Source organism: Lagopus muta, chromosome 2 (genome assembly GCF_023343835.1).
Source record: "Lagopus muta isolate bLagMut1 chromosome 2, bLagMut1 primary, whole genome shotgun sequence".
Lineage (NCBI taxonomy): Eukaryota > Metazoa > Chordata > Aves > Galliformes > Phasianidae > Lagopus > Lagopus muta.
In genome coordinates, this window is record NC_064434.1 from 72080850 (window position 1) to 72106355 (window position 25506).

Sequence of the window (25506 nt, forward strand, 5' to 3'; positions counted from 1 at the left end):
GCATCAGACTGCTCAGGTAGGCTTTTCCTGGACTGCACAGGGAGATTGCATGGGCACAGCCCTGGCCTGGAAGATTCGGATAGGTTTGGATGGATGGCATTAAGGAGTAGAGGACAAGCAGCTCCCAAAGCAAATTTCCAAATGGGAGTTTTAAGCAGGAAGGTACATTTAGGTAGAGCTTTTCTACTACTAATGCAGCCAGAGTAAGATATTTCCAGGAACAGTGCACACCACACACTGGAAGAAGCTGACTGGGAAAGATTAAGCTGGTCCTGAAGGTGTGGAGTGTCTTGGTTGGCTGCTGAGAAGCTGAGGCCCTGTTCAACAGTGCTTAAAGAGCATGGAACATGGCGAGCTGTGGCTCAGTGAGAGCTTCTTGATGCTGTTCTTGCAGGCCTGAACCCCCATCATTGGAAACACACTGTAATGTCAGTGCTTAATTGAATGAAAGATCTAACTGCATGCTTCTTACACAGAATTTCCAAATGTTTGCAAAGTCTAAGCCTCCTCATTGTGCAAAGATATAATAGATACCATCAGAAAGTCTTAAAGCAGACAAACAGCAATGGTAAGTTTTGCACTGCTCAAGTTTTACACAAATAACGATGTTTCCACCGCTGTTAGTCAGCCCTCCTGAATTTAATGACAAGTTCATAGACGGGGGCAGATAATTGTGAGCGTTAATATTAATTTTTCCTGACACAACTAAGTGCTAAATATGTGGGGCATATCTGTTTAGCTCTGTGCTGGTGCTCTTTCTGTGCTCTTCCCTGAGCTGACCACAGCTGTCATCTCTTTAATTTAGCTTCTTCCTGACTAGATGCTCTGCAGTATTTGACTCTGACTTATACAGAATACTTGGGTCTGTGGGCAAAGGTGAAAGGCAGCTGGGGTGAGAGTGACCTTCAAGTGGCAAATCTGAGGCAGAAGGGACATTTGAAGAGTTTACAGTGCTCTAAGGAAGTTGTGTGGAAGGCACAATCACAGAAGAAATAGTAAAGAGCTACTTGTGAACTCCTTGGTAGCAGGGAAACTTAGCACAAGTCCTAGAGGGGGCCCACAAGGTACAAAGTAATTAAACATGAGCTCTTCATTAGTTTCAGATGTGCAGAGGAAGCAGACAGAAAGTCAAACTAGGTCATGTTACTAAGAGGAGGAATGAAATGAAAAAGATACAGGTGATGCAACAAGCAGTGGGTGTGAAGTTTATGTACTTGAAGTAAAAGGAGGGCCAAAGAAAGACCCGAGTTTCACAAGGAGGAGTTACTCAGTGACGATGCCAAAGACACAAATGGTTGTTACTTTCTTCCTTTGGTCTCCACTCAAAGGTGCCCAAGAGAGCAAGCAGCTTAATTTCAATTCCTGGAAAATGCTGGAAGTAGAAATTGGTTAAGCTGTTTTCCAGCACCTAGATGACAGCAAGCAGATGAGGAACAGCAAGCACTGATTTGACAAAAACAAATCATATCCGATCAATCTAATTTCCTTCCATAGTAGGTCTCAGATCTTGATTTTAGTAAAGCTTTTGCTATTGTCTCACCTGACACTTTCATAAACTAAGTAAAGAAATGTGGTTTAGAAGAAACTGCTATTAGAGGAGTGTACAGCTGGTTGGAAAACCAGACTAAAAGCAGTTATAAATGCTTCACTGTCAAACTGGCGGTACGTATCAAATGAAGTCTGAAGCCATCTGTTTTGTGTCTGACAGTGTACGGTATTTTCATTAATATCTTTGAAGAAATGAGAGTAGGGAACACTTATTAAATTAGCACAGGACACCATGGAGAACAGGATGAGAATGCAAAACAATCTTGACAAATTGGAGGAATGCTGGGGAAAACAAACGCCATTGAGCAGGGACAAAACACAGCTCTGCAGTTGCGTAGGCGTCATCAAGTACTAAAAGACGGCTGGGAAACAACCGGCACAGCGGCAGTTCTGCAGAAGATCTAGGGATGACAGCTCAACATGAATGAGCACGGTCACGCTGCAGTAAAAAATGAAAGTGTTGTAATGAGGTGTACAAACAGAAGTTCAATCTGCAAGAAACAGGAAATAATTCTTTCACAGTTGTCTATGCTGTGAAGACTTCATTTGAACTGTGCAGTTTTGGCCACTGCAGTTCAGGGAGATGGTGAGCTTATAGCAGAAAGATGAGAGGAATAGTAGTAGTGGTCCAGAAAAGGTGCCAAGGGAAAGGCTGAACAGTCAAAACCCAGAAGAACGTCGATAAGACTTTACCTAAGTGTAGAGGGGAGAAAGACATAGCAGTGGTCATCTTATAAATCAGGAAGGGAGTAACTTCAGTCCCAACTCCATTTGGGGTACTAGAGTAACGGCCTTAATTTAGAGGAGAGGAGCTACACTAAAAATACCTTCCAAAAGCAAGGATAAGTAAGCACTGCAGTATGTTGCCTGGAAAGCTGTAGAGTTCCCAGTGTTCTGAGAGTGCAAAAAACATCTGTCAGTTGGTCCTGCCTGGGGTTTGGGGAGGAGCAGATGGGCAGCCATCCCACCAGCCCCACCTCTAAAAATTTTCAAGACTGGATAAGCTTGAGGATTCAACTCAGCCTTCAGTTGAACACCTCAAACATAGGAGACCATTCCACACCGAGGACAACTGAATCATGCAGAGTAATTGTATCTTTAGTTAATGAAGTAGCTTTGGTTAGAAAAAGAGGGCAATAGGAAGACATAAAACCAGCATGGATTGATTCAGCTTAATAAAATGAGGTGGTTTTATTATTTGCTTGCAGCAGCCTACTTGGTGTTATTCCCCTGACAGAAGTGACATCGTATAGCAAGCTTTTGGGAATCTGTTGTTAAGGGTTTCCTCTTGCAGCTTACATAGCAATACCACAGCTATGCATAGATATCCACAAACTCACGCTTTCTCCTCTCTTACCTTGATGGTAACCTCCTCTCTAATCTCCTGGTCTGTCAAATGTTTCCTGTTAGCTGCTGTAGACATCGTTGCTTGTGCCTCAATGCAACTGTTAGCTGTGACAGCCACAACTAACAAAACTCCCTGCCTTCCCTCAGGTACCTAGAAATGCAGCTCTGTCATCTTCCTGTTCATGTTTAGCCTGCCCCTTGAAATCCTCCAGGCTTTTATATCATGCAGGTTTGTGTCCCTCTCTACTCATTAACCTCTTCCCCTCTAGCCTCATCCTTTCTCTTTGCTACATTAGACTTCTGCACTTCATCACATCAAGTCTGCAGCTGACGTTTCCCTGGCTGCCCACAGACCTAACACTCAGTGCAAGAAAGGGGAACTCCATCTCAGTTGAAGTGAAACGCAAAGAGGGAACTCTGGTAGTCCTCAGCAATCCCATCTGAATCCTATCTTGAGTCTAGAGGTATTTCCTTTCTCTCTTCATGAGATTCATTCACTTCTCCTTTCTCATGACCCAGTCTCCTTACTTGTACAGCAGAATTGATGGCTCAGATGGTGCCTTCTGACCTTAAATGCCTGAAGGTTAACTAAGAGTGGGGGCTCATGGCACAAGTAAGAGCACAGCATGTTTTTAAAGAAACGCCTTGGACATGCTCATGCACTGCCATAAAACATAGCAACTTGGCTATGTTCATTTGTTGTCACTTCTTGCTAACTCTCTGTACTTCTCTGACATGAAGTTCATCAGTGCAACGACACAGCGACATAGTTATGTATGCCACACACATAAAACACTGCCTAGCCATATTTTTGTTAGAAGAGGTGTCACACGTGTGCCACATGTTAGTGTGGCTGATGGTGTCTCCCTGGAGCTGGGTTTCCTCACGTCATCAGGGAACTGGACTGGTAGTGGGCCTGGACCAGCAGATATGCAGGGACATGGACAAGGTGCATCTTGTAAGGTTGATCTCACGGGGGGGGTTAGGATCCAATTAATTATACAGCAACTGGGAGTCCCCTGTGCAGCTCTATGTCTGTAGAGGTGGATGTAGACGTGAGTTGCAGCTTGGAGCAGAAGCATTTGAAGGTGAGGGTACATCTCATCACTGTATGGGGATGATACTTGTCTCTAACTGCACACAAAGGACATTTCATCTTTCCTCCCAGCTCATCCACTTCCCCTCCCATAAAGGACATAAAAAGAAACCAAACAAGAAGAGCAGCCAACAGAAACTATCACATGTTTGGGGAAAGCTTGCAGTACAAATATTTCAAACCAGAACTGCCTAAGATGACCTTACAAGCAAAATAGACAACACCTACGTATTGCGATGGAAATGACAAAGCAGGGAAATTGTTGCAGACACAGCACAAAAGGACATTAGCTGCAGATTACACAGATTAGCAGAGCATTACAAATTGTACAAAGGAAACGCTCAATTTTTCTTTTCAGTATTAATAAAAGACACCTGAAATCAGCAGTACCAATGATTCCTTTTGTGGATTTCAGGCAATATGTTGGACAGCCACATGTTTCTCGCCGGCATCAAGCAGCCTTGCTTTTACTGCAAGAGAAGAAAGAAATTTCATCAACGTCAGGGGCACCATGCAGCCATCTCTCTGTACTCATTCCTGAAATGATCTGAAATCTAACAGAAGGCATTTTATTCACAACTATTGTGCCTACTAGCTTTCACAGGTTTTCAGGACTTCTCAAAAGGAGCTGGTTCAGGACCTCTTCCAGAGGGACCTGTTCATCAGCCCACCCCAAGTGACCATTGGAAGCTCTGCAGTGATGCCCACTTCCGGGGCTGCAGTCCCCCAGGCATGAGGCCACTTATGGCCAAGAGCTCAGGCAGGAAAGCCAGGGCAGGCAATCAGGAGGCAGCTCAGAGGCTGGCAGCCCCCACAGCTGCTTGTGCTGCTTGGGGCCTTATGACTGTCTGTGTGCCATCCTCAAGTGAGAGTCTGGAGAGTGGGGCGATGCGCCCTGCGGTAATTTCTGCAGTGTCGCAGGCCAGGAAGCACCAGCAGAAGAGATGTTATGACAGTGCAAACAGTTACCTCCGCTGCAAGCATGATAGGAAGTGACACTGCAAACAGAAATGTAACCTGTCAAGGGCACAGCTACATGCTTGGGTAGACGAGCTTGTCCTTTAACCAAGAGCAGTGCCACAGCTCCCTGCTTCCCAGTGTTTGAAGGCATCTGCACAACAAGAAAGCCACCCCAAATCTCCGACTTTTCCATATGAGTAAAGCTAAAGGACAGTGTTTCTGCTTCCTGGCAGCAGTCTGTGTGTGTGCATGTCAGCACTAATTACAGCCAGCAGGATGGTGTGTTTCAGATGTAAAAGCCTTCAGTGCCAGCACGGACCTTGCAGTGCTGCATTGGAAAATATTAAGAGAGGATTACCAGAAGGCCCAGAAGAAATAAAATCACAGCAAACGGAAATTATACTGAGGAGCACAACGTTTGACTTACAACTGTTGTGGTCTGAAACATAAATCTACACAGTACCAAGTGTCTGGAAAACTGAACACCAGCTGTAGTGAAAATAATCATTTTGCTAAAGTATTCTTCACCAAGGGTAACACTTAAAGATGTTTTAAGACATTAAGGTAAGGTCTATGGATGCTGGCCCAGCACTGGAAGGGCTTCTGAGATGAGTGCTAGCTCTGTGCACATGAATGTGGTGTTTGAGATGGCAAGCCCCACCAGGGTGAGATCCCACATACCTCTGCTGCTGGGGAGAAAAAGCAAATGCCTTGCTTCTGCCATGAGACTGATGGAGAAGGAAGTGCTAAGCTACATCCTCCCTTCTGCCACTAGGGCATCCAGATGACAGCAGAGCCAGCCAGAAGGTGCAAATATCTGAAGCAGAAGGCAGTGGATTAGAGGTGGGTTTGGAGGCCACTGGGGAGACAAGAAATGGAAAATGAAGAAAACAGAAGCCATGTCTGAGAGCATACATAAAAGGGTTGTAGAAGAATAAGACAATGGGCTAAACATGTACAAGCCAGAGGAAGAGAAAACTCAGATCCCAAACGGAAGGGAAAAGAAAGCATGGGAGGGTCATGTTAAAACTGGCTGTTAAAATTATCTTTTAATGTTTGGTAAAGCTACACTGTACAGATGCTGGAAATTTAAGATGCACAAAAACTTGGATTAGTATAAAATCCTATGGACATGAAGAGCATTTTGAAGGCAGGAGATATGGCTTGTGAGACAGGCACCCCATGTCCCAGGAGGTGATTACAACCACCTCTTCTGGAGCCAGGTCTCCTCAAGTATGGCAGGAAGAGCACGCATGAGGAGCATGCATCTGGCAGAAGGCCCTAAAAAACAGAGGACATCCCACCACGGCTGACCCATACTCATACAGAACCGAAGCTGGGATAGAGCCCCTGCCAATGCCAAGCCTGAACAGGTGAGCTGTGGCCTGGCAACATCATGGCGGTCTGCGAACAGGAGTCTGCTACAGACATGAGAATCAAGAACCTTGGCTCATCATTACAAGGGCAGCATCCCCAGCTGGCCAGGGGTGGTGGAGGAGGACCTTGAGCTGAGAAGGGTAACACTGAGCTCTTTTGTATTGCATTCACCTCATCAGCACTGTGAGAGCAGCTGGTGTGGTGGACTCCACTTGCAGGCAACCTCCAAATCAAATCGAGGCATAATGACAACACTGATGACCATGAAGTCAAAGATCATATGAAACTACTCAAGTGGTTCAAATGCACTGAAACCATATAATGGCTGAGCAATTGAAATAGAAAAGGAGTATGTATGAATGTGACCAAAGAAGGTAAAAAAAATATGCTGTTTGTTGCAGATGGAGGAAACTCTCTGTTAGGCAACCGAGCTAGTTAACAACACATACAACATTACAAGTACACTAGGAAGGAGTGTGGTCTGGGCATTGCCACAGTTCAAGAAAGAGCCCTCTCGTGTATTTCCCAGGAGCCTGGACTGTTACTTCATGTGTGGGAATGTCAGGCTGTGACCTACAGGAAAAGAGAGAGCACGAGGGAACCAGATGGCTGAGTGACCCCAGTGCTGTTCCCAGAAGAAGCAGGAGCAGGCAAGGATGGATCTGGTCGTTGGAAGGAAAAGTGAGCCCTAGGCAGGTCCCTCCGTGCTCTGGGTCCCTACTGTTCCCTGTCCCACCAGCTCCCTTCTCTCCTCCGAGCCAGCTTCCCACCACACCAGACTGCCCAACTCCCACTCCCCCACCATCTCATCCACCACAGCTATAATTTTCCAACTCTGGCAAGAAACAGAAGTATCAGCATAAGCATACGCCTGTGCTTGCTGAGGGACAGAAGCAGAAACCTTACCACCTCTCAGTAGTGCCTCCAGCTGCTGCCTTCCCAGTCTGTCACATTCTTTATGTACCACGTGGCTGCTTTGGCACATCTCAAGTGAGTGTGGGGAGCAGCAGTAGCCTGTGGTGGCCATGGTGGCTCACACTGGCTTTCCAGCCAAGACAGACAGGGGATGCCCCATAAGCAAATGCTGGTGACCCCAACACGAGTGCTACTTTGGCCACCACCACTGCCATGAAGCCTCTATGTCTGTCTTACACACAGGCACTGTGCATGACTGATGTAACACACAGGGTCTCATGCAGTGACGAGTTTTCCCACACAAGCACTCCCCTCCATCTCTCTACAGAGCAGGAGGCCAGCTTCTAATGCCTGCCCTTCACTTCAAATCCTTGGTTTATGAAACTGTAGGAAAACCCTGGGACAGCAGATTGAGACTGACACCAGGGAGAGAGTTACTCATTTCCATGGCTGGTACTTTCCACGGCTGGTACTTTCCACGGCTGGTACCCCACCAGCCCATGCAGCATCAAAGCATCTCTGTAAGCCTCAGCAAAGACTCCTGGCCTATCCTATAGGTGGTGGAAACTTGTAGTATATGGTGTAAAATGCCTACAGGAAGGTGTTTGTGACAGGTAATGGCTAGTGCATATACCTGTCCCAAGGCAGGTTCTGTTGTTGTTCCATCGCCACAGAAATGATGTAACACTGGTTTTATTACAGTGTTGGAATCCAGCAGTGTTTTGCAGCTGGAAGGCTGCATCTGACACCCACCTGTGAGGCATCAGTCCCTGAGGACTGGGGCTCTACTTTGGTTTTGTGGTCACTGCTGCTAGCACAAGAAAATGGACAGGGCAAAAAAAAAGCCCAAAACAAACAGGATATAAAAAGCAGTCACAGCACTGCTGAAAAAATACCAGACAGTTGTAACTCTTAGGACTAACCTTTGGTGTCAGAGGAGTCAATGCCTCCGTTTCGAAAGAATGAGCCATTTTGCGGGTATAACAGCAATGCACTTCATAATCCCTTCCATACTCGGCTTTACTGGCTTATTGTGCAGAGCTATTAGAATCAGGATCATCTCTTATGAAGCTGTTAATGGGATGCAAATTGCATGAAAGATTTCTCTGCATCAGTAGAAAACAACCTAGTAATAAGTTATTGCATAAAAATCTGCATAAAAATCTGCTACAAAAGAAATACTTTGAAAGAAGCAAAAATCCTGCGTGACTAAGGAGGAAATGTGCTTTACAAAGTGCAAATGAGCACTGGTTTTAGAGGTAAAGGTGACCTACCTCAGAGTTTCTCAGATCCCAAAGAACAGATGTGCCCTAGCTACCCAGGTATAGTGAAACAGCATTTCACACAACATTATGGCTACAGCCAGGTAAAAAAAAAAAAGTGCAATGAATGTTTTATGCACTGAAAGATGCAAGTTCAGGCTGACCAAACCTGCATCTGTGCTGAATTCAGCAAAGAGCTGTGGCCAAAATATGTACATTTGAAAAAAAGGAAAAGTCTAAGCAGCTCACTGCATGTGATACACTCCTACTTTTCATGCTGACATGATGTTTTGAGAGTAGAATTGGACTTTCAGTAAGCTAGAAACACCTAAAACTTGCATGAAGTGTTGATCAGTAAGTTAAGAGAAATATTGTGCTGAGTCTGTCACATTGCTTTGCTGTTTGTTTTTCCTTTTTGGTGTTGACATCAATGTGACTGTGATTTCAGCTGTGGTTTCCAGAGAGCACTGCAGCATGCCTGCGGCTGGAAGGAGCCTTTTGCTGCTGTTCAGCCCATGCCACCTAGCACAACCACAGGGCACCGCTACTTCTCCCACGTGGCATACACCCTGCTCCCACGAGCAGCAGAGCCTCCAGCACCATCATATACCATCAGTCTCCTACATTATGCCACAGAAATGCTCTTTGGTCTCCTGTTTTAATGTACAGCACCAGAGAAGTGGGAAATACCAGAGCACGCAGTACCTTGTGACCTATCCCAGTAGAATTGAGCTGCCTTTGGTACACCTGCTCTGCAAAACCTAGATGAGAAAAGCCGCATGGCTGGGATTCCTTTTTCTGCCCAAATTCCCTACGTGCAACAAGAGCCAGGGGACTGCAGCCTGGGATGCTGCTCTGTCTCAAGCCCAAGGGGCCAGGCTTTTCCTGAAATAACATCCACCTCTTGCTTTGCCGCCTGCTGGGCTCAGCTGATGCACACAGAGGAACCTAAATAAAGAAACACAGAGCTCAGAGCCCAGGCTTTTCCTCTTCGCTATCTGCATTCTTTTGCATTCATTAAAAAACAAACAAACCTGTTTCCTGATAGCAGGGAGGAAAATCACAGGATCATGTTTTTTTTTTTTTTCTTTCAGTTGCAATGGCTCAGATATTCTAGGGAGAAGCACTTCTATGGGATCTACACATGGAGATGAGAGTGGCTGGTAACAGACATCAGAACAAGCAACAAATGTCTCCATCCCTCAGGGATGGGAGGAGGGAGAGTGATGGGAAAAGCAAAAAGTGTGGGCATTGCTCTATCAACCAGATGCCAGAGGGGGAACTGGACTATTCCCAGTCTTGCTCAGAGATCTGCCAGGAGTGGCATTGATAGGAAAGGCGGAGGAACACAGCCTCGTATTTTTGCAGCAAGGATTGGCTTTCTGAAGGAGAGCTAAAAGAAACAACAGCTTCCCAATGAGCACAGAAATTGAGAGAAAATAGTAGAAAATGTCTCCAGATTACAGGGGTATAAAGATAGCCCTGGAAGCGGCCGCGCTCCTTGGCGCAGAGTCGCCAGTGCCGGGAAGTGCCTCACATCCTGTTCTTTGTATTGTTCTCCCAACTTGTCTGGTGGCTGGGAAAGTTTCTTCCAGCAATTTACCCGGTCCTCACCCTGCAGCTGGCCGGCCTGCCGCTATTGATTCACTTCCCCAGGCATTTCTCTTACTGTCATGCTCTTGTGGCATCAAAGCAGCCTCTGGGCCCGGGGAGGGGGGTGGCCGCAGCCCTCACTGCCAGAGGAAACTTTTCCTGCATACCAACATTTTTTAACCGCAGGGAATTGCGGCCACGGGAGTGTGGGTAAACGAATGCTCAGCTGAGGGACAGGTGGATTTAGGAGGCATTACTGCTGCTGTATGTGAGAAGAGATGCACTGCAGTGCCCAGCACTGCTCCATTATATATAATGCTGTTTTCTCTGCCTCTGAGCACAAAATCAAACTCGCAGCACAAAGAGCCCTGGGTTTAGATATATAATTGGATCAAATTGTGTGTAATGACCTTGTCTGGTCTATTGTGCCTTTGTTTTCCACTGCAGCTTGCACCAGAGCAGGTACCATGTTTACATTGCAGTCAGGGTGACCTGACTCCCAGCCATCCTGGATTCATTCTTCAGTTAATGGTTGCTCTGGAAAGAGTGGGTTCTTTGGACAAGGCTGCTGTTCAGTCTCAGGTTGGCTGTGCCAGTGCTGAACAACCCTTCTGGCTGCATCCTCTGTGCTCAGCCCGGCAGAACGAGGCTGCAGAGAGCTGTGGATAATTGCTCATATACTGAGATGAATACAGGTGATGGGTTGGTGGACTGGAGGGTTCACAGAGCGATATGCAAGCACAGAGCTCAAACCCCAAGGTTACAATTAAATCTCACCTGAGGTTGGCTGCATAAGTAAAGCAAGTCGTGTTTAACTGCAGGAAAGAATATCATGTAATGGAAATCTAATTGTGTTGAACACTACCCAACATAAAGGTTATGGCTTATGGATTAACAGCAGGAACTTACGCTATGAACTGGGAATTCGTCTGGAACCAGCAGAAGGGAAAAAGGTGATTAATGACTTAGGGTACCCATGGGATGCCTTGGGATACCCTGGGAGCAAGACAAGCATGCTCCCAGGATGCACTGGAAAGTATGTTCAGCAGAAGAAGTGAAATACCAAAGCCATAGCATGGATCACTGGCATATAGTGGAACTGGCCCATATAATGTGACAGCCATCTCCAAAAAGCAGCCTCAGGGATGTTCACATGCACAGGAACATGCTGGGACACTGAGGGCCATGGGTGGCCTTCCAGAGGGCCAGAAACAAACATCACTCTTTTGTCATCATGTAAGGAAGAGAGCTACCTGAGTTGAATAACAGTTTTCTGTATGTCACAAGAGAAGCTGGACTTGCTCACAGTTGTGATGCAAATGGTTTCCTTTGGGCAGAGCAGTTTGATGTAGCCCAACAGTAAGAGCACAGGTACAAAATCCATAGCAAGCTTTGTGACAGTCAGGTCAGACCAGGACAAGAACACTGTGAGGCAGTGTGTGATGGGAGAAGACATCCTCCTCCTGTGAGTCTGGAGGAAAAAAACAGAATCTTAATGGAAAATGTGCATAGCCATTTGAGCCAGTAAAGAAAATTTCCCTGCTAATGTGCCACAGGAACTCTTCAAGCACAAGAGGTAGCCAGCCTTTGATCTCATGCCTTTAATGCACTCTGTAAAAGATACAATGGCTCCAAATCCTCTCTTGCGTTATTGCTTGCTTGGCTTAAAGGCACACCACACTGCCAAGGGCATCTCCTGATGGCTATGAGAGAAAAGGAAGAGTGAAAGAAAATGAATGATTTCATGGCAAAGTCCATCAAGCTCTGCGGTGAGCAGGCAGGGTGCAGGCAGAGCACAGAGGTGACCTTGTATGGCACATTTAAAAACACCAGATGCCACCACACATCCCACTGCGCTGGCTTCACGCTCCCTTCTTTGTCACAACCCGACACATCCCCTACAGCACGACAGAAACTGTAAGTAATTTAAAAGCACAACTAATTACCTCAGAGAGCTATTTAAGTACCCAAACCTGCAGCAGCCGCAGGACACTTCCCAACGCTACAGGCATCCAGAAGTGTAATTCAGAGCAAACCATCTCACTGGAGTAGGCCCGTGAGCGCACAGTGCCTAGGGAACCCGCACATTTAGGATTTGCTGCTACAGCCGCTGGGATGCAGAGCAAGGAGCCTGCATCTCCAAAGAGCAGAAAGCCAGTTGCTGCTTCAGCCTCCCGATAACCCAAGGAAGAAGCCGCATCTGCGCAGCTTTTGTTAAATGTCTCGAGTGCTCCATTTTGCAGGAGCTGGGAGGAAGCAGGGAGAGGCGAGAGCTGGGGACCGTGAGTGAGGCATGGCGGCCAGCACAGCCTGCAGTGCCTCCTGCCAGCAGCCCCTGCACGGGGAGGTCAGCGCCAACAGTCACCACAATTGGAGTCTTGTGTCAGACGTGTGAGAAAACTCTCCCTTTCCTGTCGCACGCTGCTGCCACCACAGCTGCGGACCCCCTCAGACCTGAATAAACAGAGCCTCGCTGCTGCCAAGGAGCATCCAGATGTGTGCAGGGTGACTCAGGATTTACTGGCACTTCATATGTGAGATCAGATTCAGGCCAGGACGGTGCTGTTTGGTAAATTAGCTTTTTACAATCTAATTTCCTTACTTTAGCTCTTTTTTTCCCCCAGCGTCTTGAAAGGAAAGAAAAAAATTATCCAAGATGCCAGCGTCTCAGTCCGCTTTAAAGGGCCTCTGTGAGGTGTCTGCTCTCTGACTCGCCTTACTGCAAAACTTCCCCAGCACTGTGATTTAATACACACACCACAACAAGCTGGCAGTTACAACGGTATTCATGCAAGGTGACTGCAAAGATGCTGCCCTGCAAGCAGAATAAGGTCCTCTTTAGCAAACAGGTTTGTGTGCAAGCTCAGAGATGAGCTGCAATGATGCAGTTTTTCCAGGGGACTGCGAAAATCACAGCACAGCCGAGCTGTGAGCTGTGCTCCTCTGCCAGTGAGAGCCCTCCAGGACCCACAGCAGGACTGGCAGTATTCACATGTACCAAGAGGCCTTGGCTAAGCTGTGGAAGGCAGCTTCAGGAGAGCACCAGAGTGTGGCTTTTTGACCAAAGGCACACTGCATCTGTCTGGTTTACTGGTCTTCTGATGTAGACCTAGCTTGGAGGGTTGTGGGATTCTCCTGTGAAGTGAGATTTTTATAGCACAGCCATATTTTGCAGCAAGCCTCCAGCCTGCCTAGGATGCCCCTGTCAAGTTCCATTTTTCAGGCTCTTTGTGCAAAAATGATACTTAATGGAGGAACCTCACTGGTATGTGCTCAGGCAAGGGGGAAAGAAGACGCAACATGCAATCCATAAATAGAGACACTTTAAAGGCTCTTTAAACATGCACGCTTTTTGCATAATTGATGACTTTCCATAATAGATATGGATGATAAACAGCCTTAAATAAAATGAAAATTTATCAGTGTCATATCATTTATCAGCATTATGTTAAATTGGAAAGTATGGGGAAAATATTACCATGTACTCAAATGAAATCAGTGAAAGGGAGAATAATTTGGGGGCTGCATCATTGCATTCATCAAGGCTTTTAATGAGACAGCCAACAGCTAAGAAGCTGCACTAAGACATGGGAGACAGGCAGAATTTGGAGCATCCAAATACAAACACTTGGGCTCAAAGAGGGCAAGGGAATGGATGAAATGTAAGGTCCAAGTAGCCCCTCAGACCTTAGCATCTGTCAGCATTTTCACCCTGTGGGCTGTACTGTGAATGGTGAGGGGAAACAGAGGGCAGGCTCATTCCCATCCATGGTATGTCACTACATATCCACAGTGGGTGATGGGGAACAGTCTCTATGGCTTTGAAAGGTCAAAAGCAAGTTGGTTCTCCAGACTGGGCCACACCATTCAGTGCACACCTTCCCTATATAGGTACCTGCAGCTAACCAAATCCCACTGTGCTGTGGGGAAGATGGGCACTTTCAGCAAGAGTTTGGTCCCATTTGGTATATAAGCAAGGTATGCTTTGTGGGATGACTGCTCCTGCTCATGCCCTGCAAGCAGAACTAGGACTTGGACTATGATTTTCAAACTTCGGCAATCAGCTTGGATGAATCCCACCTCTGGGAAAGGCAGGGCTTTCTCAAGGGATTTTAAGTCACTCCTAATTACTTCAAAGTGTGAAGGCTCCCGTGTCAGGGAAGGAAGCGAAGTTTCTTCATGATGATGGCAATAGGTATCACGAGGCACTTCAACTTCTTCAACGCAAACTGATGAAGAATCTTCCATGCCCTGCAACTTCTCATTCTCCATGATTTTTCAAAAATAATTGACAGAGGCTGAGAAGGTCAGTATATTCTCTCAGGGTCCACTCTACTGCAGTATGCTTGTGTAGATAGGTTTGATTTTTCCAAGTATTCCCCCATCAGCTCTTTGCTATCTGTGTTGACAAGGTCAGTGAAAAGACAGAACAACCAACCAAACAAAACAAAAACAACAAAAATAGAAAATTCAGTGTTTTTTACTTGCCTGCAGCATTTTTAAACCTGTGGATAGAAAGCAAGGCTTTCTTGTCACTTGGAATTCACACAGTGCTTGTGAAGTGAGAGGTAAGTGCTTCCTATGGCCAAAGATGAGACAGCCTGCAAGAGGTGAGCCACTGAGCTGTTTCTTCAGGATCTGCTAACACATAGGCTGCTTCAGGCTGCTGGACATGCCTGCTGTTGGGACCACTCCTCTCCACTGACTTTGGCAGAACTATTTCGGCTAACACAAGGCTCGGAGCCGTTGCTGAGGCCAGCCGTGGTCCTACTGCTCAGCCCCAGTACAGACTGGAGCTGGTGTAACCAGAAGATAAGTGATTTATACCTACGGTGAGCTGGAACTACTACCAGCAGTCAGTACGGCTTGAACAGAGAGCGAATCAACCCAGAGAAACTTCTGCCGCTCTTGGTGTCCCCTTTTTTTTTTCTTCCTCAAATTTGCAAAGCCTGTTCATGATCTCTGTTGGACTTTGCTGCTCCTCCCACAGCCCATGAGGCATCCTGCTGACTGCACTGTGGTGGGATCGGTGCCAGCAGGTCCTTGGGCAGGGCTGGGGCCAGGAGGACAAAGCAGCTAGTCCAGCATGCCTGGCTCCCAGCAACACCACAGGGCTCTTGTGCAATCTTCCTTGAAACAAGTTCAACTTGGCTGGGAGTGAAGCATTTGCGCATGGCCTGGAAGCTGGATCAAGTACTATAAACAAAAGGAAACAAAAAGAGGGAGAGCACAGTGTCCTGCTGCAAGGGGTTTGGCCAGAGGAGCAACATCTGACCCAGGCCAAGGCATGCTGAGCCACAAGTGCCCGGAAGATGAGGAGATGTGGCATGGGAGGAACTGGGGCTGGGACTTCTTCTGGGTATGGGAGCACAGGTGGAAGAGCTCAGGGCCCATTGTGGAGCATTCTGCACCAAAGAGCTGCAAGTGCAGGGATGCAGAGAATGGGAATTGGACGAGGAGGCAAGGAGAGACTCAGACACAGAAATGTATCCTCCAGTGCAAATTCAAGCTGGCTGGTGGGGAACAGGGGACCTCCTGCACCTTCATACAAGGTGCAGAGGAGGACACCAGGTGTGATCCAGCTGCAGGTTGCAGCTTCTGTGCAGCACGGGGGTTGTTCAGGCCATTTCTGTGAAAGAAAGGAAACTGCTGCCTGTTAGGTGCTCTCACATGTGAAACTTAGGCCTGCCCTGATATTCTGAATGCGCAAGAAGCCTTTGCATCCCCATCTCAGGCACGTGGGCACCAGATATTCTCTAAGTGCACTGGTGGTGTTGGTGAGGAGCAAGACTGAGCTCAACCAGGCCTGGCAGTTTGCCATCCTGAAGCTGCACAGAGAAGTTCCTACACCCAAACCTCTTGCCTGACTCTTTACAGGGACCATGGCCAAGGAAAAGACTCTCTGTGGCCAGGGTGTTTCTGTGCCTCAGCAGTCCTACTTGGCCAGGACAGCCCCTGTGGGCCCTTAGTAGTCAGCATTAAATAGAGCATCCTTCCAGCTGCACTCTCCTGTGCCAGCCACTGAGCTCAGGCTTGCTGGCTCAGAGCTGGAGAACCACAGAACTGTCATGAAGACACCACCACCTCTCCTTGGCTTGGTCAAACTGTCTGGACACATACTGGGCCTACGTGTCCCCACACTGGGAGGGCCTCTGCACCCAGAGGTGCTTTGGAGCCTGGGTGGCTGAGGGCAGCAGAGGGGACAGCAGGTCACCACAGCTGGGGTGTTGGGAGGCAGACCCACAGCTGGAGAAGGGCTGCCAGAGCCAAACAGGATGAGGTGCACTTCTGAACAGCAAAGTGCATTAGATAGTGTTGGAGTCCCAAAGGAAGCCCCATCACTTGAATCATTGGAAACCAGGCTGGACAAAATGCTGGATAACATCCAGGAGAGGATAACTCCTCATCAACAAGGAGAGAGATGAATAAGATGAATACCTGGTCCTATTCCATCTCCATGAATATATCTAATGCGCTCGTGGGTTGTTTTTTTTTTTTTTTTTTCCATGACTTTCCTGTGCCATCAGTGCATCTCAGCACAGAGCCCAGAAGGGAGCATGCTGCCATCCCCTTTGGCACAGGAGCAGGGAGCAAAGCTCTGCTTTGCCCCATTTTCCCAGGAAATCTGAGTGCCCCAGGAATTCATTTCCCAGGAAAGCACCCCTCCAGCTTGCCCCCTGCCCAGGGCTCCTGCTTCCCATCCTGGGAAGCTCAAAGGGCAGTTCCCATCCTGGGAAAACCACTCACAGCATCTCTCCTGACAGTTGATTCTGTAATTATTTGGTTGCAATTAATTGCTAATTAATTGCTGAGTTCTGTTATTTGCAGGTGGGCAGGGGGGCCAAGGCTGCTGGCAGACAGCGTGCCGCCTGATAGAAACATGCACCTCCACATGGGGAAGGGAGCTACCGAACAATGTAGGCCCCATTGCCTGGTTAACCGTTAACATCTCATAAAATCCCAGGTCCCTGCACAACAGGCAGAGTCATCCCAGGGCTGTTAGAAAATCCTATTTCTCGCCAGTTATGAAACAGAGGTTTTGAAGTGCTGCCAACTTCGATGTGGAGCTCTGGGAGTGGAACACTTGCTGTACTGCAAGCCTCTTACATAAAGCTTTCCTAGCAGCCCCTGCTTGTCATGCAGTGTGTCCTTCTGTCCATCCATGCACCAGAAAGCTTGAATGACCTAACGCAGAGCCAGAGCAGCCATCTGTCCCTGTGTCCCCACAGCTCTTCAAGGCCAAAAGCAGAACTACTTCTGCTTTTTCATGCACCAGCATGGCTGCCGGCAGCTGGGTCCACCCCAAGAGCCAGCAGGCACACCTATGTGCCTGGTTCCCAGAGCAGGAGCTTTCCACCACTGACTCATCCCTTGTGTAGTGCACACTATTCTTGCCAGGCCGCTTCCAGGGCTTGCTTGGGTGCAGTGATAAGAGGAAACGCGCATCGCATCCTGCAGTCCATGCCAAGGGAAACAGGAGCACTGCAGCTGAGGAAGCAAGCCCTGGGGAGAGGGGACGTGGTGGGAGGTGGGCCACGGTGAGAGGCAGTGGGAAGGGTGGGAAGGATGGGTCGGCTGTTGCCCAAATTCCCCAAAGGTGGCACTCCTGGGGCTCCCGCAGTGCTGGGGAGTAGAGCACTGCTGTGCTGTTCAGCTGGCAAAGAGACACAGTGAAGAGAGGAAAATGCCCCACAGATGTCTAGAAGCTAAAAAAAACCCAACAACTAGACTATGAGAGATGAAATGCATTCTCTCCCTGTCATGGCCAGCAGCAACTAACAGCTCTCCTAAGCCCAGCGGTTTGCCAGCAGAGCTGCAAGCAGGGCAGGCACCACCTTGCAGAGCCCAGGGCCCCAAAGTGGGCAGGGTGGGGGTCCTGGCACCCCTCAGCCCCAGGTCGCTTTGGGGTGCTGGGGTTGTTGCCTGCTCCCGGGCCCTTTAAATGGGTGCCCGTGCCAAGGCGATTTCTCGGTGGAGTTTCATAAGGAAGCACATGACGAGGGCAGTTGGAAACCACAGCTCTGCAAGCGCTGATTACAGCCTACTGAGGAAAATGAGATTTTTATCTTGCAGGAATTCAATTATGAAAAAGGAAAAAAAAAAAATACAGCGCATCTGGCTTCATGTGCTTGAGCTCGCTGCACTTTGAGGGTTTTCATTTAACATTACCTAAAACATTGTGCTCTATGGCGTGTGTGCATTTTTCTTTTTTCCTGTTAAAAAAAAAAAATAATACAACAACAACAACAACAAAAAACCCAACAAAGTCACCCTGCTGGCAGCTGAATGCAGCAGGGATGATGTCATTGGAACAGTTGGAGGAGAAAAGAGAAAAACAAGTCTGTGTGTGCTAATCCTGTTTGCTGCCCTGAAGGGGATGGAAGGCGGCCAAGGCGAGGAGTTCTGGGAAGCCATATAGGGGTGCCAAGCCCGCGCCGCCGCCAGCGCAGGGAACTGACATCTTTGTTCTCTGCAGCTGGGCAGCCCGCCAGCGGCCTCATTTCGGCGCTGCGGCATGATTACACTGGACATCTGCCAGCTGAGCGCTCTGAGCCCCTTTTCTTCCCCGCGAGCTTTTTTTGCCAAACAGCCAGCAGTTGCCATGGCAGTGGAAAGTAAAGCGAAAAATACTAGCGCGTACATATAGATAGAGGGGAAGATAAAACAACAACAACAAAGCAGAGGCACGCCTTGCTCCAGATGTGCCACATGCGCAGATATAAAAAGCAAGCAAAGCTATTAGTCAAAGAGCCGGAGACAGAGAGGAAAGGGCAGTAAGAGCCGAGAGGTGAAGTGAGGATAAGGCAAGGAGCACTGCGGGCACGGCACCAGCACAGCTATGGGCAGCGGTGGGCAGCCAGGGCTCTCCTTCTGCACTGAGGGAAGCAGACTTTAAAAGAGAGCAACATGGTGGCACTTTCACTATTGCCTGCCTGCTCTGCTCTCTTTTATGTTGTGTGTGTTGAAAAAAAAAAACCAAAACAGCAGCTGTTTTGAAGATGAGAAAGGGGTTATTTATAAGCTCTGCATAGCGGAGGGAAGCAGGCAGCTGAGATCTGGTTGCTCTACGAGGTGGAAAATCCTGTTTCAGCCCCTGGCCCAGGCCAAGCCGTGCTATTTCAAGCTGTGCCCCAAACGGTTAACGAGCAACCACCCAGCAGTCCCATGTCTATAATGAGTATTTCATTTAAATAGGCGAGTGCTGCCAGGTCCCGATGGGCAGATTTACACACAGAACAGGAGAGGTGTGGTCCCAGCTCGCTTTCTTTTTCCACCAAGGGAGGCACAGGGTAGTTTCATTTTACAAGGCAGCTATGTACAAAAAGTTCACTGCCCAGAGTTCAGCTGACTATTTATAACAGGATTTCTTCTCCCTGTAACCGCCCTGAAGGGCCAATGGCAGCAGTGCCTGCAGCCAGCCCAAGGAAGCAGACAGGGCCACGGGCACCCACCCTGTCCCATCCTGTTACATCGTCCTCTCCCAGTGCAACTTTTGGCAGCTCCATGGATGGCTCAGCCACATGGACATGATGAGCCTGGAAGCCACAGGGATGGGGCTCTCACCTGCCTCCTTGCTGCCTTCCTACATAGCTACTCGACTACAGTTCACTTGAGTTTCCCATTTGTAAAAATGAGGATGATTTTCCCTACTTATCTCAGAGATGGGCTAAGCATCTTAAATCATTAATGACTGCAAAGTGCTTTAATTTCCTCAGATGGAAGCTCTTACTGATGTGCGAAGTATTATTAGGATTATTATTCCTAATAAACAGGAAAGGCAGAGCAGTCGTATTTCTTGCTAGGGCTTCAGCCTAGAGCACAGAGCCTATTCTGGTTTCTGATGGGACTAGAGTTGAGGCCTAATACCCAGCAGTTCAGAAGGATGTCCCCAGTTTTGCAGAGAAACTGAGGCTCAGAGTAAGTCACAGACTTCTTCAGACATTTTGCTGAGCTAAGACAAAGTTTAGTTTAGTGGATATGGTGGTAACGTGTTGACAGTTTGACTAGATGATCTCAGAGGTCTTTTCTAACTTTAATGATCCCACGATTCTAAGAAAAGACTTATCTCTCAACAGCACCCCTGCAGAGTGATGCACCCCCAGGGCCAGAGCCAGCGTGCACCAGCCTGGAACAGCCAGGCATCAGTCACACAGAAAATCATGCAGGGCAAGTTGTTGGTGACTTTTCTGAGGTTACAGCACAAGCTGCAGGTGCTACAGCAGCCACCCACTCCTTGGTGCTCTGGCCAGGTATGTGGAATGCTGCAGGAACTCACCTGACCTCTCACTGCTTCTCAGCCCCTACCTAAGTGGTAATGCTGGGCTGTGTGTTGTTTGGTGACAAGTGGATTGTAACCTACCAAAAGCTTTGCCAGCACATTTTAATATATTAGAACCTGGCTGTAAAATAAGAAATTTCAGGGAGGGGGATTAATGTTACTCAGTTCTGTCCAAGTTAATAAAATATGGTCTGAGTTACTGCCAGGCTACTTAATTCATTTTTATTCAAAGTGGCTGGGCAATTTCACTGAGGTTGGCTCAGTGGGAAGCAGAGTCAGCTCTGGCTTTGTCAGCTTCTGTGTGTCACCTTCCCAGCTGGCAACAACAGTTATGTCCCCAGGGGGCCCTGAGAGCAATCAGAGGGGTGCCCCCTCCAGCAAAGCAGCATGGACTGGGGACAGGGAATGGCAGTGCATGGAGCAGAAGGGGGACTGGGCTGGGGCATGTGCTGCTATGGATGGCACCAGAGGAGGTCTGCTTGTGGTTGCCATTCCTTCATACCAGACTAGGATGGCAGGGTTGCCACCAGCTCTTCTCCTGCACCTTCACATTTTGCCATCTCACACCACAGCTTCAAGCAGAAGGGACAGTTGCCATGATGCAGCCATGCCTATGACAGTTCCCCATATCCTCATATCCTTCCAGCTGATTATTTCCCGCCTTCTCTCTAGACCCACTTTGATGCCTTTGCTATCTGCATGACAGCACTGAAGACTCACAGGCACTGTGCTGGCTGGCACCAGAACCAGCACGCAGGGGACTGCTGCCTGCACTGTGAATCACCAGAAGGCCCCGGAGCTTTAAATGGGAAGCAGAACACGCTGCTGTCTAGATAGACAAATGAAACTTCAACCAGCTCTCTAGCTTAGGAAACAAGCTCTGAATCACTCTGAGGGCAAGGTGCCAGGAGTGGCTCCGCTCTAATCCTGGCTCCACTGTTTGCTCGCTGTGTGGCCTTCAGAAAAGCTCCTAGGAGTAAACACTGCTCCTTCCTCCTCCTTCCTGCCAGCATCCCCTCTGTTCCCGCATCCTCATGCCCCGGCTCAGAGCAGCACCCCACTGCTGGCCATGCACTTAGGGGTGGAGGAGGGAAATGCTCCCCTCAGTCTGTCACAGCACGCTCAACAGCCAAACAGGGTTCTTCTGCTTTCTGTTTCTCTCCCTTTTCCTGGGCCTCCCATGGACAGTGCTTCGGGTGAGCAAAATCACCAGAGGTGCTGAGTGTGGAGGCTGGCTACTGCCAAATGGGGTTGCACTTAACATCTTCTGGGCTCAGACACGAAGGTCCTGGTGCTGCATTCATAAAAGCCCAGTGTCCTAGATAAACAGAGCGCATCGATATTTATTTTAAGAAGCTTGGAATCGAGATTTAATACTGGAGAAAGGGCTATTCTTATGCTGTGTTAAAAGAACTTGTTCTAATACAATATTTCCTAACTTCAGACATGGTAGCCTAGTAAGCTCCATTACCACGGTAATACTATATAAAAATGATCCTTTATTATAAATCATACCGTACACCAAAAAGGATATAAATAGAGCCCCAATGCGGCATTGGCATGCCTCATATTTCTCTTGGTTCACATTAAATGAGCCACTAAATTACAGTGTCCTTCTTTGTAATATCATCCTCCAAAGCCAAGCATTTTGTGCATTACGCAGGGCTGTTCTAACAAGAGAAATTAGTATGGCTGGTTTAATTCAGCCAGGCTTGCCATGCGTGTTATAGGAGAGGGTGCTAAAACAGGCCAAAATGAGCAATTTCATTGTCCTTTCAAAAACCCCTCACTCGGAACGTGCAGTAAGAGCAGGAGCACGCTCAGGGCTGACAGACAGATCGCTCCTGAGGGGTTGGGGCCTGGCACCCCAAGCCCCAGCAGCAGAGAGGTGAGGGCAGAGGCAAGGATTTGGGTTGCAGCTTTCCCTGGGTCTCGCCTACTGAAACGGGGAGAGATTTGCCCCACAGGATCAGTGCCTGTTCATAAAGCAGCCCGAGCTTCTCTGCGATGGACAGCGCTACAAAAATGCAAACGCAGATTTTCTGTACAGCAAAACGTAAATACAGCACTCATACCAGGGGATCAAGCCTGAGACCTGTCTCTATCAGAGCTATCTAACCGCACTAGAGAAGAAAACCTTTCCACAGTCCTAGTAGCTGTACATGCCTTCAGGGACACTTAAAGTAATTCAGGTCAAAAATGTAGGTTGTTTTATTTAGCAGACAAAGCGGTGGGGAAAGGAAGGAGAGGGAAGGAGGAAACAGACTGTTGCAAAAATACACTCCTCACAAAGGGCTTTTCAGGATTTCCCCCCAGATTTAGGTGATGTTTCCCTGCAGGCTCACAAGGCCCAAGCTCTGCTGTAGGGGCTGGGCTGCTGCCGCAGGGCCGGGCCACACTTAGGCAGCCATTTTAGAGCGGTTCCCTCGGAGAGGCTACCTCTCCTCCTGGCTGCAGCCCAGAGTGCACAGCAGGCTGGGGAGAGCAGGCCCAGCACAAAACTACCCAAGCATGGTCTTTCTGCAGAGTATACAGAGCTGGAGCAGTTCCAGGAGATTTCATAGCAAATTGTCTGCCACAAGGAGATGCATTCCCTTATGCATGTGGAGAGGCTGCAGGCTCTGCTTCCTGTGAGCAGGGCTTGCAAAGCAAACCACACCATGAACCATCAACTAAAGGTTTCTGTTACCTACAGTATGCTCCATGATGGTGTGAGATACTGTGAAAATGGCAAGCAGCCTTGTGGAAGTGAAATACAACCTCTACAGTGCAACTCTTGGCACCGTACCCCCTCAGAAAAATCCTCAAGCAAATGAGAGTTGTGCAAGCTATGAAACACCCAGCTGAGTTGAGAAAGCATTGACCCTTTGGCAGGGGGAGCAGAGCTCGCTAGCAAGGAGGCAGGAAGGGCACACAGGAGGCCACAGGCTCCCCCTCTCTGCCTACACTGAGGCTGACAAGGAGCTATGGAAGATCAGCAGAAAAGGGACAAAGTGAGAAGACAGCCTCTGCAAGGGAGAAGATACCTTGCTTTTGTTTCTCCTTCCTTGCAGTCCCAAAGCTGCTTTGCACCATCCCACTACCCTTGAAAATTCCTGAACTTGAGAACATCTCACGCATCTGTCATGCTTCTTCCTTCACTTGGCCCCCATGCTCATGCAGTTCCATGCCATCAGAGGGCCACTAATTTTGAGGCATGGATTGATTGACTGACTGACTGATCTTGCACAAGAGATACACCAGCAAGTAACCAGTTCAAACAGGGAATTCTGAAACCTGACATATTCAGTGATTCCCTGAGCGGAGCAGGCCATGACCTGCCTGGTGTGGACTGGAAAGCCAGCTTCCATAGAGACTGGAGAATATCAGCTAGCCCATGACAGTGATGAAGAGCCACAAAGGGAAAATGGGTGGTGTTTGGATCTTGTAATTCAATACAAGACCAACTCTGTCATTTAAGAAACATTTACTAAAAAAGAAAGGAAAAAAAAAAAAGAAGAAAGGAGGATGACATTCCATTTGTCACAAGAAGACAGTGATGTACTTCAGGATCCCTAGTCAGAGATTAAAATAAAGGACACTACTAGTTAAGGTGGGGGTGTGCTAGCATCTTTTACCAGCCTGATTTTCATCTGTTTTTAAAAATCTGCATGCAAAAATGGGAAGCTAGCTACAGCACTGGTAAAGGCAGTCTGGTCTCAGCATGGAGTTCTGGGTCAGATTTGAAGTAAATCAAATTTAACGCCTTAAAAATAGCAGTATTCACTAAAGCCCAAGAAGTGTCAGTGATTTTTTTTTTTCTTTGCAACCAGAAAGACAAACAGAAGAGAGAAGGAACAGGAGACAGATTAAAACAGCTTTAATTTTAGGACTCTTCTCATCAAGATGCAATATGTGACACCAAAAATTAGTCCAATTAAAGATGTTTATAACCTAAAGTTGCTTAATTAGCACCTCTAGAAGTTTCCCAACGTTTTCCCCACCAACTTCCCCACTCCTGATGAGCGCAGTCTGAGCTGCCACAGAGGAGGAGAAAGGTGGCAGGGCTTGGTTAGAGGTGTTCTGGTTGTACTCTCTGGCTGTATCTGGATCTCAGTCTGATGGGAATCTACCATCTTCCTAGCAAACCTCTATTGATGGAGGGGCTTAAGGTGCTTCCAGAATGAAACAGTGGCTGAACAAAGGTTAGGGAAGCAAAGCTAACAACAGGGAGGATGCAGTGGGTTTTTGCTGCTGGCACCTTTCTGCAGGTGCAATCCCCCATCCCATGGGGCTGCAGCAAGTGGGCCCCCACTGCACATGCACTAGCTAGAGGACTGCCCACACACAGCCCCCACAAGCAATGAGACAAGAATGAGATCCAACATGCTTTGTCACTCCAGGCTAAGCGGCACTTCCAAGCAGCCAGGGGCTTTCCCCTGGCCCTGCTACTGACCTGGCTTTCTCCTTTATGCAGTTTTTCACCAGCATCGTGGCACTGCTCACAAGGTGAGTATTGCTGCAGGCTGTTCAACCTGCAGGCAGCACCCATGTCATCCCGGTCCTGGGTTTCCCCCATGTACAGATAGATGAAGAAGACACAAAAGCACTCCTTACCACTCTCCCCCTCCCATCTATTTTACAGCACTTACAATTTTACAGACTTAGATACGGCTCATTGGGACTGTGTATACTGCTTCGTGAAACTCAAACCCAAAATGATGCCTTCCTCAGCAGCTACCTGTGCCAGCACGAGATGCTCGATTTACACCGGCTGGGGATTGCCAGAGGAGGAGCCCCGCTGAGATCGGTTCCCAGGCTCTGTGCTTCTGTTGCCATGGGAATATATTCATTGCTTTCAGAGTAGTTTGGGGAGTACAGAATTCAGGAAAAACAACACAAAGAACAACACTCTGATCTTCCAACGACACCAGTTTTAAAGATGTAGAATGAGAATACCTCATCTTCCTGATGGAATGTCCATCTAAAATAGGATGAAGAGTTTGTAAAAAAATAATTAAATGGAATAGCCCTGCTAGATCAAACGAAAGGCTCACTTATCACTCTCTTTCTAATATCTTTTGTCTTATATGGATTGCTTCATGCACATGGGATTTCTGAGTTGTGTTCTGAAGTCTTAAAAGTCATAA